This window comes from Palaemon carinicauda, chromosome 24, assembly GCF_036898095.1.
Source record: "Palaemon carinicauda isolate YSFRI2023 chromosome 24, ASM3689809v2, whole genome shotgun sequence".
In the NCBI taxonomy this organism is placed as follows: domain Eukaryota; kingdom Metazoa; phylum Arthropoda; class Malacostraca; order Decapoda; family Palaemonidae; genus Palaemon; species Palaemon carinicauda.
Genome location: NC_090748.1, coordinates 86,862,302 through 86,876,904, shown reverse-complemented (window position 1 = coordinate 86,876,904; position 14,603 = coordinate 86,862,302).

The window sequence follows — 14,603 nt, the reverse complement described above, 5'->3', positions numbered from 1 at the left end:
CCCTGATCTAGAGAGGCGAACTGTAGGCGGGTCATCTGGCAGAAGATAAGCAGGTTTTAGACGATCAATGGAGACCCAGTCTTCTTTGCCCCGAATGTTTAGGAGGAATGCTTTTGGACTGCGTCGGATCACAAGGAAAGGGCCCGTGTAAGGGGGCATTAGTGGTGGCTTGCTGGTTTCGTTGCGCAGGAAGACGTGCGTTGCAGAGTGCAAGTCCGTTGGTATGTGATGCTTCACTGGGGGCTTGTAAGTCTGGCGGCACGGAGTAAATTTTCCCACGACGAGACGTATGCGCTGGAGATCGTCGGAGGAGGTTGTAGAAGGAAAAAATTCGGCAGGGACGACCAACGGGTCGCCATACACCATTTCGGCTGCCGAGACGTCGAGGGCATCTTTAGGATTGGTCCTTAGTCCAGGAAGGACCCAGGGAAGCTGAGTAAACCAGTTGCAATCCTTGCAGCGGGACATCAAAGATGCTTTGAGGGTGCAATGAAAACGTTCAACCATTCCATTGGCAGTGGGGTTGTAGGCCGTTGTCTGATGTAGGGTGATGCCCAGGAGATTCGCTAATGATGTTCATAATTGAGAGGTGAAAGTGGTTCCCCTGTCAGAAGTAATATGCTCAGGGATACCGAATCTTGAAATCCATCCAGAGAGTAAGGCAGATGTACATGAGGCGGACGTTGCAGTTTCCATGGGAATGGCTTCAGGCCAACGAGTGGAGCGGTCGATGACGGTAAACAGGTAACGATGTCCTTGTGATGTGGGTAGGGGGCCTACAACGTCGACGTGAATGTGTGCGAAACGACGCTGAGGTTGAGGAAAGGTGCCCACTCCTGAATCCATGTGTCAATGTACTTTTGAAGTTTGGCAAGAAGTACAGGCACGGACCCAATCCTTAGCATCCTTAGAAATGCCGTGCCAAATGAACTTTGCCTTCAGCAGCTGTGCAGTAGAACGGCACGAGGGATGTGAAAGGCCGTGGATGAAATCAAACACCTGTCGGCGCATGGGAGCAGGAATCCAAGGTCGCGGTCTACCAGTACTGACGTCACAGAGGAGGGTGGTGTTGGAGTCTTCGAGGGGAAAATCCTCCCAACGGAGGGACGTGCAGGATGTCCTACAAGCTTGATACTCTGGATCCTGTCGTTGGGCTTCAGCCAAGGCGTTGTAATCCAATCCCAGTTGAACGGCAGCCAACGTGTTTCTTGACAGGGCATCGGAAACGGGATTCATTTTCCCAGGGACGTATTGGAGGGTGCAATTGTATTCAGCCACGGCGGAGAGATGTCGGCGTTGACGGGCGGAACAGGCGTCAGACTGTCGAGTGAAGGAGTGCACCTGAGGCATGTGGTCTGTGCGAATGACGAAGGGCGTACCTTCTAAGAAATGGCGAAAGTGACGGACAGCCAAGTGCACCGCCAGCAATTCTCGATCGAAGGTAGAATAACCCGATTCTGCCTTGGACAGTTTTCTGCTGAAGAAGGCCAATGGGCGGGGCGAGCCTTTGACCACCTGCTCGAGTACTGCACCAATAGCGACGTCGCTGGCATCGGTGGAGAGAAGGAGAGGAGCGTGTGGGATAGGAAAAGTGAGAGCCGCAGCAGTTGATAGGGCCTTCTTTGCATTGCAGAAGGCTGCTTCTTGAAGGGGACCCCACTTCAGGTCCTTTGGCTTGCCCTTGAGGGAGGTGTAGAGGGGAGCAAGAGTGGCGGCAATGGCTGGCAGAAAACGGTGATAATAGTTGATCATGCCCAAGAATTCCTGCAGAGCTTTGACGGTCGAGGGCGCGGGGAAATTCTGAACGGCTGCTACCTTCTCAGGGAGGGGATGGACTCCTTCAGGAGTGATACGGTGCCCTAAGAACGACACTTCGTTGGCGCCAAAGGTACACTTGTCATACCGGACTAAAAAGCCGTTTTGTTGCAGGCGGTCGAGCACGATGCGCAGGTGACGGAGGTGTTCCTCTTTTGAGAAGGAGAACACAAGTATGTCGTCCACATAACATACACAGAAAGGGAGGTCCCCTAAGATGCCATCCATGAGACGTTGAAACGTTGCCCCAGCATTACGAAGGCCAAAACAGGAGTAATTGAAGGTGTATGTGCCAAACGGAGTGGTGATGGCGGTCTTGGGGATGTCATCTGGGTTCATAGGCACCTGATAATACCCCTTCAGGAGGTCGAGCGTAGAGAAAACCTTCGCTTTGTGCAGGTAGGAGGTTACATCGGCAATTTTTGGGAGGGGGTAGTGATCCGGTTCTGTTTGCATGTTCAGGGGCCTGTAATCCCCGCACGGACGGAGGGAGCTGTCTTTCTTCGGAACGATGTGTAAGGGTGACGACCATGGGCTGGAGGCCTTTTGGCAAAGGCCCATTTTCTCCATTTCGGCGAACGTCTATTTGGCGGCTGCCAATCGTTCCGGTGCCAGACGTCTGAATTTTGCGAAGACTGGGGGTCCCGTCGTCTTGATATGGTGATAAATACCGTGCTTGGCAGGAACCGTGGGCTTTTGGCGAAGTTCTGGACGGAAAACTTCCGGGTACGACATGAGGAGGTGGGCGTAGGCATCCATGGGTGCGCTGATGTGGAGAGCGAGGTTAGAGGGGGGCGGGTTGAAGAGGTGTCGACAAGTACGAGTCTGCGTTGACCAATCGTCGGTGGGCGACATCGACCAGAAGGTGGAAATGAGAGAGGAAATCCGCACCGAGGATTGGCATTGTGACGTCAGCAACGAGAAACTTCCAATTGAATTTACCGTTTCCGAACGATAATGTGAGGTTCTCGTAACCGTAGGTGGGTATCGCAGATCTGTTGGCAGCTACCAAGCGGACGTCGGCAGATGTAGACAGACTACGTTGTGCCTTGAAGAGTTTCCTTGGCAAAAGAGAACGACAAGCACCCGTGTCTACCAAAAATCGCACGCCCGTTCCTGCATCCTGTAAAAAGAAAAGATTAGAAACATGGGAGGCCACCACCACAAGCGATGGCCTACTTACACGTTTTTTGTCCACTGACAATCTTTGGCACATTTCTTCGCGGTTGCCCCGAATCTGAAGTGGTAGTAGCAAAACTGCGGTAGATGGGAGGTAGTAAGTGGCTGTAGAAGTCGTTCGTTGGGGCGCGAGCGATTGGTGGGTGGTGGGCGGCTTTGTCGCCGCTTCGGCACGTCCCGGGGTAGACGTGTATGTCCTACGGCATTCATGTCAACTTCGGTTGACGTTGAATAGGCATCCTCGTCGTCAGGGGTGGAGGCGTTGATGGAGGTCTTGAAGTGGCTATCCATAAGGGAGTCGGCTTTAGTCATCAAGTCCTTTATGGGTAAACTATCGACATCGGGTATGGCAGCGGGTACAGGTTCAGGTAAACGGCGTATCCAAAGGGCACGGAGTAGGTTCACCTCACGAGGAGAGCCGTCTGCGGCAGGTTGAAGGCGAGCGATACTGGTCATTTCCCTGAGGGCAAGCGAAGCCCTTTGGTCCCCCAACGGTTGTTGCGAGAGCTGAAAAAGCTTTGCTATACGGGCGGCTGGCGACGGCGAGTACTGCTGCAGAAGGTATGATTTGAGGGCGTCATACGCTATTGGGGTGTCTCCTTGTTCACAAAGCCAGTCGGATATTTCTGGGAAGGTGTCCTCGGGTATCGCCGCGAGAACATAATCCGCTTTGGTGGTTGAGCGAGTCACGCCCCTGATATGAAAGTGGACTTCAGCGCGTTAAAACCAAGCGAACGCTTCTCTGCTGGCGAACGGTGAAAGTTTCAATGGGGCGGCCGCGGCGCCAACTGCAGTAGAGTCCGTCTCCGTCATAGTACCAACGATGGAGGGGCGAGGGAGGTGGGGGTGGAAGGCAGTGGGAGCGAGTCGACTTCCGGGGTCACCAATGTGACGGCACCGAGTAAGGGTGTGAACTCAAAGGCATATTGGAAACGACTGAGTTATATTATTGTGGAACACTCTCCTTATATACAAAACCTCAAGGCAACAGGACATAACAAGTTTACAGGACAGACAATATTACAGAGGAAAAACCAGACAGGAATTTTCATGTTCGTTTTAGTGCTAGGGAAGAGCGAAGATACAAGCATAATATATACAAAAGGAATTATGTACAATTGTGTGAAACACGGTTGGTACAGAACTTTGTTTTAAGGAGGAAATATCCTTTGATGTAGAGGTACAAGCCTACATTATAGGATAAAGTACTGTCTCAGTTGGAAGGATCAAGTAGTTGGACTAAGGAAGATGGAGAGAAAAAGGAACTTTGTTTTAAGGAGGAAATATCCTTTGATGTAGAGGTACAAGCCTATATTATAGGATAAAGTACTGTCTCAGTTGGAAGGATCAATTAGTTGGACTATGGAAGATGGGTATAAAAAGGAACTTTGTTTTGAGGAGGAAATATCCTTTGATGTAGTGGTACAAGCCTACATTATAGGTTAAAGTACTGTCTCAGTTGGAAGGATCAAGTAGCTGGACTATGGAAGATGGGCAGAAAAAGGAACTTTGTTTTGAGGAGGAAATATCCTTTGATGTAGAGGTACAAGGCTACATTATAGGATAAAGTACTTTCTCAGTTGGAAGGATCAAGTAGCTGGACTATGGAAGATGGACAGAAAAAGGAACTTTGTTTTGAGGAGGAAATATCCTTTGATGTAGAGGTACAAGGCTACATTATAGGATAAAGTACTGTCTCAGTTGGAAGGATCAAGTAATTGAACTATGGAAGATGGACAGAAAAAGGAACTTTGTTTGAGGAGGAAATATCCTTTGATGTATAGGTACACACCTACATTATAGGATAAAGTACTTTCTCAGCTGGAAGGATCAAGTAGTTGGACTATGGAAGATGGAGAGAAAAAGGAACTTTGTTTTGAGGAGCTAATATCCTTTGATGTAGAGGTACAAGGCTACATTATAGGATAAAGTACTGTCTCAGTAGGAAGGATCAAGTAGCTGGACTATGAAAGATGGACAGAAAAAGGAACTTTGTTTTGAGGAGGAAATATCCTTTGATGTAGAGGTACACGCCTACATTATAGGATAAAGTACTTTCTCAGCTGGAAGGATCAAGTAGTTGGACTATGGAAGATGGAGAGAAAAACAAACTTCGTTTTGAGGAGGAAATATCCTTTGATGTAGTGGTACAAGCCTACATTATAGGATAAAGTACTGTCGCAGTTGGAAGGATCAAGTAGTTGGACTATGGAAGATGGACAGAAAAAGGAATTTTGTTTTGAGGAGGAAATATCCTTTGATGTAGAGGTACAAGGCTACATTATAAGATAAAGTACTTTCTCAGTTGGAAGGATTAAGTAGCTGGACTATGGAAGATGGACAGAAAAAGGAACTTTGTTTTGAGGAGGAAATATCCTTTGATGTAGAGGTACATGGCTACATTATAGGATAAAGTACTGTCTCAGTTGGAAGGATCAAGTAGTTGGACTATGGAAGATGGACAGAAAAAGGAACTTTGTTTTGAGGAGCAAATATCCTTTGATGTAGAGGTACAAGCCTATATTATAGGATAAAGTACTTTCTCAGCTGGAAGGATCAAGTAGTTGGACTATGGAAGATGGAGAGAAAAAGGAACTTTGTTTTGAGGAGCAAATATCCTTTGATGTAGAGGTACAAGCCTATATTATAGGATAAAGTACTTTCTCAGCTGGAAGGATCAAGTAGTTGGACTATGGAAGATGGAGAGAAAAACAAACTTCGTTTTGAGGAGGAAATATCCTTTGATGTAGTGGTACAAGCCTACATTATAGGATAAAGTACTGTCTCAGTTGGAAGGATCAAGTAGTTGGACTATGGAAGATGGAGAGAAAAAGGAACTTTGTTTTGTGGAGGAAATATCCTTTGATGTAGAGGTACAAGCCTATATTATAGGATAAAGTACTTTCTCAGCTGGAAGGATCAAGTAGTTGGACTATGGAAGATGGACAGAAAAAGGAACTTTGTTTTAAGGAGGAAATATCCTTTGATGTAGGGGTACAAGCCTACATTATAGGATAAAGTACTGTCTCCGTTGGAAGGATCAAGCAGTTGGACAAAGGAAGATGGAGAGAAAAACGAACTTCGTTTTGAGGAGGAAATATCCTTTGATGTAGTGGTAGAAGCCTACACTATAGGATAAAGTACTTTCTCAGTTGGAAGGATCAAGTAGCTGGACTATGGAAGATGGAGAGAAAAAGGAACTTTGTTTTGAGGAGGAAATATCCTTTGATGTAGAGGTACAAGGCTACATTATAGGATAAAGTACTTTCTCAGTTGGAAGGATCAAGTAGTTGGACTATTAATAATGAAAACGTCATACATTGACAGCCAGTTACATAAAGTGTGGCAATTGACGTCATCGTCTCTTTAACAAAGACCAACCAAACCATAGTATTTTGGAGAGAATCCGGTATGTTTGTAGATGGCAGTTGTAGATTGGCTAATTGTCGAAACAGAGGCCTGAAGCACCTGTCTCCGAATGGCAAAACGTCAAATGTATTACGTAATTCCAAAAACGTTTGTTATTGGCTGAAATCAATAAGAGTTAAGCCACAAGAGATGAAACAGGTGATTTGAGTGGTTGTCCATAACAAATAAACAAATGAACAAACTCAGGATACTGATGATTGGTGTAGAAGGCAAATATTAAGACGTCATAAAATTACTTCCAATAACACAAGTTCAAAGGTGGAGCCAACAACCAAAACAGATTGGTTCTATGCGTACGCATTGGGAAGATAAATTTACCACCTACTAGAATGAGATTTACGAAGCTTCTACCTAGTAGAATGAGATTTACAGAACTGCCCGTGCCCATGAAAAGAATAACATTAGACTTAAACTTTTTCAGGTGAACTCGCTAACGTTTTTCTTGATTTTTATAAGAACTAGGCATTTACGACAGATAAAACTATACATAAATACTACAAAACACTTCCTTAACATAGTGAACTAAGTTAAAATTCGCTACATTAATAATGTCCATAAATAAAATAATACCAAAACAAATAAAAAAATCGACGAATGAGTGATAACGGCATAATTAATAGAAAATAACCACAGAAAAGAGTAATGATATATACAGTGACTGGACAAATGTGACGAGTGTGAATTTTGGTACCATGCCAAGTGCCAAATGAAATGGGCACTCCGAGAGCATGAAGATTTAATGTGACTCTTTAATAATTGCAAAAGAAAGCACAGGTGTAGAAAAGTTAAAATAGAGGTGCGAGAAGAAAATTTAATTCTAAATATTAAAACTCAAGGAATTAGAAGAAAAAATGTGAAAAGAGAGAGAAGTCCGTCGAAGAGGTACCGAAGGTGAAAACAAAATAATGAACGAGGTCGTGAGTACAATAAACGATACGTTAAATGTAAATGAATCTGGAAACGTAGGGGCAAATCGATAAGTAGTAGTTATAGTGTGATGCAAGAACTAGACGAGGAATAAGAAAAAAGGAAAAGATTGTGTAATTTACTATTGTGTAATATACCAGTATGAAAGTGAGGTAGCAGGTGAAAGAAAATATGAGGATGCTAAATGGTGTGAAGATTTTTCAAAAATAGTTTAGGATTTGAATAGATAGATGGAGCAGGTAATAAGATTAAGGAAGCGAAATGAAGGGAGGGGGCGAAATGGGCGACCTAGGCCAGTTTTAATTGGGCTAAAAAACGATAACATGAGATTGAAAAGACTGAAAAGTTAACAAAAATAAAACATGAACAGAACCCCTTTAAAAAGAATGTAGGGATAAGTAAAGATATGGCGGAAAAGGAAAGAGATAATGATAAAACTTAAGGAAAAACTCAGAGGAACAAAATAAAGGATAAAACAGATGGATGACAAAAAAGAACAAAACATTAACTTCTCAGGGATCAGGGGTCAAGAGACAAAATATGAAAAAAAAAAAAAATGGAACATGGAACAGGGACCGACACTCGAGAAAGAACATTAGTATAAAATAAGACAATTACTTTTAAAATTATATATTTGCAAGGCTTAACAAGACAAAAATACATAGAGATGGAGAGTCTGGTAAACGAAAGTTCCTATATTAATATATAGTAGTAGCATTAGCTGAAACATAACAAAAATAGATAAGACTAATAAGTGATGGAACGAAGATAAAAAGGGAGGGGGTTTAATGATGCTATACAAAGACAGCAAGGAAATATACAGGGAAAATGCAGACGAAGAATCGAGGTATATTAGATATGAAAGGGAGAATCCAACAAAGTAAAAAATAAGACTTATTGTAGTATATATGGATCGTGAAGGCAAAGAATGAAACTTAACGATAAGAGCAGAATTACATAAACAAGTCGAAGTGGAGGATGAAGAAGCCTTGATTATTATATGAGATTTTGATGGTCATTTAGGATCCTTGGGACATCAACAGGAGAATGAAAATGGAAAGAAAGTGATATAGTTAATGAATAGTAAAAATCTAATGCTAATGAAAGGCGATGAAATATATAAAGGAATGTATACCGGGTAGAGAGTCAACCAAAAGATCGGCCTAGACTTAGTGGCGATAAATAAAGTAATGTATAGAATCTTCAAAGAAATTTTAATAGATGAAGAAAGAGGAAGCATAGACACGAGAGCAGAAACTTACAAAAAAGGAGGAGTTTAGGATGAAAGCATACTCTACAAAGCAGACGAAGAAAGTCTCAGAGAATACAGGGAAAGGATAAAAAAAAATCTCATTATGTTAGAGAAAGGAGAGAACAAACAGGTATGTTACCTGCAATAAAAAGAAAACGCCAATGGAAAAAATCCAGCATAACAGGAAAAATAAGATAAATTTAAGAAAATTAAATATAAAAAAGCAGCAGGATTCGGTGGATTAAACCTGAACTATTTAAAAAGTTGATCAAATAAAGTAAATGTTTAAAAATTAATACTAAAGGCTTACAAATGAGACAAATAACGATAAGCACGAAAAATGGAAAACGTCATAAACAAAAATTATAAAGTAAAGAAAGACAGATAACCATAATGTACTTCCGAGCAAAAGCAAGATGTTTATTTCCTGCTACCCAAAAGTCTAGAGACTAACTATTTCATTTTACATGACAAAAATTAACCTTAAATTCTATGAAGACAAGTTCCCTTAAAGAAAAAAAAACTGAAAATATATATAATTTCAAGGGGGAATATTAATTATCTATTTTCAATAGAGGGAGGGGAGACTTGCCCTAGTAATGACTACGACCTAGAGTTCTTTGCATCCTGGTTACGACTATAAACGTATCCAACCCCATCGTGCGAAATCTTAACTCTTACTAACTTCACAAAGACAAGACCTGATTTTGGGATAATTCTCACACAATTTGCCTGCTCTTATGTTTAAACCCCTAAAATAATGCAATCATTATTGTGAACTGGATTAATTTATGAAACATGTACTGTTCTTAAAATCTTTTTATTTCCATTGTTCATTCTCTTGTAGTTTATTTCCTTGTTACCTTTCCTCACTGGGCCATTTTCCCTAGGAGAACCCTACTTTTCCAGCTAAGGTTGTAGCTTAACTTGTAATAATAATAATAATAATAATAATAATAATAATAATACGGCCTAGCATTAGGCTCAGAAGGCCTCTCAGTGACGAGGAATAATTGGAGGAGAACCTTCAATTGCAATATGAATCAAAGAAACGCGGTAAAGTATAAAGCCCTGTCCACACGATTGAGCATGCCCGATGGGCAAACAGTGATACCAGACCACAGTAGGTAGTGAGAATGAGGGTAGAGGACGTCAGAAGTGGGAAAACCACAGCAGGGATCTGGCAACCAATAGTGTTGCCAGATCCCTGCTGTGGTTTTCCCGCTTCTGACGTCATCAACAATAATTCTAACTACCTACTGTGGTCTGGTATCACTGCTTGCCCGTCGGACATGCTTGATCGTGTGGACAGGGCTTAAGGATAAAATGAGGGTACAGCTAGTTACTGTGCCCGAGAGCAGTTAGGATGCAACTGAGAGAGACTCGTGAATGCAACTGAACTTTGTTTGGTCGAAGGTTGAGTATGTATACAACCAGTTCCAGTCAAGAACGACAAAAAATTTCAAACACAATGGTGCAGTAAAAAACAGGAATGAACAAGTTATCAGTGAGAGGGGAGAGCGATAACGACAATATGCAAAAAAATAAGAAATACCATTACAGTGTATGAGCGTGTGTGATACACGTGCGGTAGAGTGCCGAAGGGACGCTTCAAGACCCTTAGTTATGCCTACTGTACGTCACGTGGGGTTCACTTACGGCACTATCCCTAACTTTTGAACACTCTTTAAACTGGTTTAAAGGTCGTTCATGAATAGAAAAGATAAGGGACAGTGCCAGAGCCCTAGAGACTGACCATATGAAAATAAGATTAGCACCCCAGTCCCCTCTCCACCCAAGCTAGGATCAGGGAAGGCCAGGCAATAACTACTGATGACTAAGCAGGTAGACCTATAGAGTCCTTTCATTATACATCATCAAACTTCCGGTCCTCCATCTTGGAGGACATACAAAGACGCGTTCAGTGAATAGCTGTGGTTGAACTCTTGAATAGTTAGCCATCTCAACACATTCACATTCACACAATGCCCAATTTTTGCGCTATTGTTGGTTGTGGGAATCGAGGACAAAGAGATAACAAGAGTTTCTACCGCATACCGGCAGTTATTCAGAATCAGGACAAAGATACAGAAGAATTATCCAAGCGCAGACGTGACTTGTGGTTGACCAGAATATCACGGGCTGATCTACGTGAATTCTCACTACCCTACGCACGTATCTGTTCTGATCATTTTATATCAGGTCAGTCTCGGCTAGGCCCTAAAAGTATTATTATTCCTGTGTAAACATGCTATATCCGATCGCATGGGTGACTTCACAAGTATCATCGTCAGTTCAGTGTGTAGTGTGTGTGGGGGAGGGGGCATCTCAATTTTTAAACATCAAAAGGGGCATCTCAGATTTTCAAAACAAAAATTAAAAGCGCCCATATTGGCTATATTAACAAAGGCTACTTACCTAGGTCTCTATTTCGTCAAGGTGCTCATGCCTATATATAATTAAGTGTATATTTATATTTATTTTAATTTGTGTATTAAATTGTGCAGACATACAGGCCTATGTGATGAATAAACATTGATTATAAATAATAATAATAATAATAATAATAATAATAATAATAATATCTGAAAGCTGGTTTAACCCGAAGGGGTCTTCAGCTTATATATGAAACATCGAAAAAATAATTAAAACTTGCGCATTTAATTGCAAGGAGGCAAAACGATCATCCAAGAGCATTACAATAGAGTTTGTCCATCATATGTTTATATGTATATAAGAAATTATAGCATTTGTAACCAAACACAAACACAATGGTTAGGCATGAACTGATAAAGATTTGACATTATAATGCAAAACTTTTACATACATTTTGACAATCAAAAATTATAATACACAAGGTTAGGCTAAATGATCAATATTAGCTTTATAATTATAAACACTCTCTTCATTGGCCCAGTGTTTATCTAATTTTGGACTTAAAAGCATTAAAGGGAAAACAACAAATTCTGGAAGCAGATTATTCAATGGAAATGTATGCCCACTCATGTTCTGCCTTTGTAAGTTTAAAAAGCATCTGAATTGCATGTGCCATAAGTTGAATGAATTCTGCATCTGGTATGGATCTAGGCCATCAATTAGATCGAGTTTCTGCTTGTAAAAACGCTTATCATCACCCGATAATTGTTTGACAAAGTCGCTCTCATTGTCCATATTCGCTGTAGCAGCCGCTATGTTTTCGCTTTTATGTCCTCCAGCATGGCCGCCGGCGATTCCCAGTGACGTCATTGAAAGCACTCTATAGAGTCCTTTCAATGACGTCACTGGGAATTGCCGGCGGCCATGCTGGAGGGCATACAAAGCGAAAACATGGCAGCTGCTACAGCGAATATGGACAATGAGAGCGACTTTGTCAAACAATTGTCGGGTGATGATAAGCGTTTTTACAAGCAGAAACTCGATCTAATTGATGGCCTAGATCCATACCAGATGCAGAATTCCTGCAGTCAAAATATTGAGGATTTTCCCAGTATTTCATACATTGATATGGTGAACTACTTGGTACTGTCGGCCAACCCAGAACATGAGTGGGCATACATTTCCATTGAATAATCTGCTTCCAGAATTCGTTGTTTTTCCTTTTAATGCTAAGTACAAAATTAGAAAAACACTGGGCAAATGAAGAGAGTGTTTATAATTATAAAGCTAATATTGATCATTTAGCCTAACCTTGTGTATTATAATTTTTGATTGTCAAAATGTATGTAAAAGTTTTGCATTATAATGTCAAATCTTTATCAGTTCATGCCTAAACATTGTGTTTGTGTTTGGTTACAAATGCTATAATTTCTTATATACATATAAACACATGATGGACAAACTCTATTGTAATGCTGTTGGATGATCGTTTTGCCTCCTTGCAATTAAATGCGCAAGTTTAATTATTTTTTCAATGTTTCATATATAAGCTGAAGACCCCTTCGGGTTAAACCAGCTTTCAGATATTATTATTTATAATCAATGTTTATTCATCACATAAGCCTGTATGTCTGCACAATTTAATACACAAATTAAAATAAATATAAATATACACTTAATTATATATAGAAATGAGCACCTTGACGAGATAGAGACCTAGGTAAGTAGCCTTTGTTAATATAGCCAATATGGGCGCTTTTAATTTTTGTTTTGAAAATCTGAGATGCCCCTTTGATGTTTAAAAATTGAGATGCCCCCTCCCCCAAACACACTACACACTGAACTGACGATGATACTTGTGAAGTCACCTATGCGGCGGATATAGCATGTTTACACAGGAATAATAATACTTTTAGGGCCTATCCGAGATTGACCTGATATGAAATGATTTGAACAAATACCTGCGTAGGGTAGTGAGGTTTCACGTAGATCAGCCCGTGATATTCTGGTCAACCACAAGTCACGTCTGCACTTGGATAATTCCTCTGTATCTTTGTCTTGATTCTGAATAACTGCCGGTATGCGGTAGAAACTCTTGTCATCTCTTCGTCATCGATTCCCACAGCCAGCAATAGTGCAAAAACTGGGCATTGTGTGAATGTGAATGTGATGAAATGGCTAAATATTCAACAGTTCAACCATAGCTACTCACTGAACGCGTCTTTGTATGTCCTCCAAGATGGAGGACCGGAAGTTTGATGACGTGTATTGAAAGGGCTCTATTGACAATTGTACCACTCACTTAAAAATTATTTTTATAGTCTCTAACAAAACCATTTTCTTATACAAATCTATTAACCGTTTTCTTTAAAGTATATTCTTATACAAATCTATTAACCGTTTTCTTTAAAGTATATTTCATAAGTAACTTTAATAAAAGTTTTCTTTACTGGAGTTGATTGTCAAATTGGGTTTATTTTACATTGTCATCATTTTCATAAAACGATTTTAACAAGCATATTCAATCATGTTAAGAATACAGAATAGAATTAAAACACGAAAAATGGACATTCACACAATGTTGAACACCATTTGCACATTTAAAAAATGTATAAGAAAACTCATATTTCAGAAAAAATATTGATTTCATGCAGTTACCCACTACTCAAACCAATCTCCTAGATTATTAGCGACGGATTTACCATCAAAATTGTGGTTTTGCTGCTAATTTAAATAACCACAAACTACTGACACATCCGCCTATGTCAATTGTAGGTGACAGTATTAGTTGTGCATGAACTACTACTAAATGATCTATGGTCCATCGGCGTTGAAGATCAAGCCTTCCAATACCTAAAAGACTACTTAGTTGGTAGAAATTACTGTGTACAAATTGGAAAATCTTATTCATCATATGAACCCTTAAACAGAGGGGTACACAAGGGGAGTCTACTTGGCCCAATTTTATTCTGTATCTATACTACTGGTCTATCGAAAATACTACAAAGGCATGGATGGTGTGAAGTTCAAAGTATTTGCAGATGACACACAATTCTACTTCTCCATAAGTAATATACATAACACTACTGAAACTCTAAACTGAATCCTCGATAGTGTTAGAGAATGGATGTCATTTAAACAACTAAAATTAAATGAGAACAAAACTGAATTCATGGTGGTGGGTAAGAGAAACAGCTTGAGAAACTTGGGTGATATTCAAATGAACATAAATAATGACTCGGTGCCGATATCTAGTGAAGTTCGAGATTTAGGTGTATTTCTTGGCTGCAACCTGTCTCTAAATGCCCAAATAAATAATGTAATAAAAACTGCTGGTTATCATCTAAGAAATGTTGCGTTTATAAAAAAAGTACCTAGACGAAAATTCTGTAAAGAAACTTGTGATAAACTGTGTTATTACCAGGATTAACTACTGCAACTCCATCTATTACAATTTACCAAAAGTGCAACTTGAGAAATTACAAAAGATAATAAACAGAGGAGCAAGTCTGATAAAAGGTGTCCCACCTAGAGAAAGGATTACCCCTATACTAATCGATTTACACTGGCTGCCCATTTAAGCGAGAATTGAATTCAAAATATGTACAATAACCCACCAAGTTAT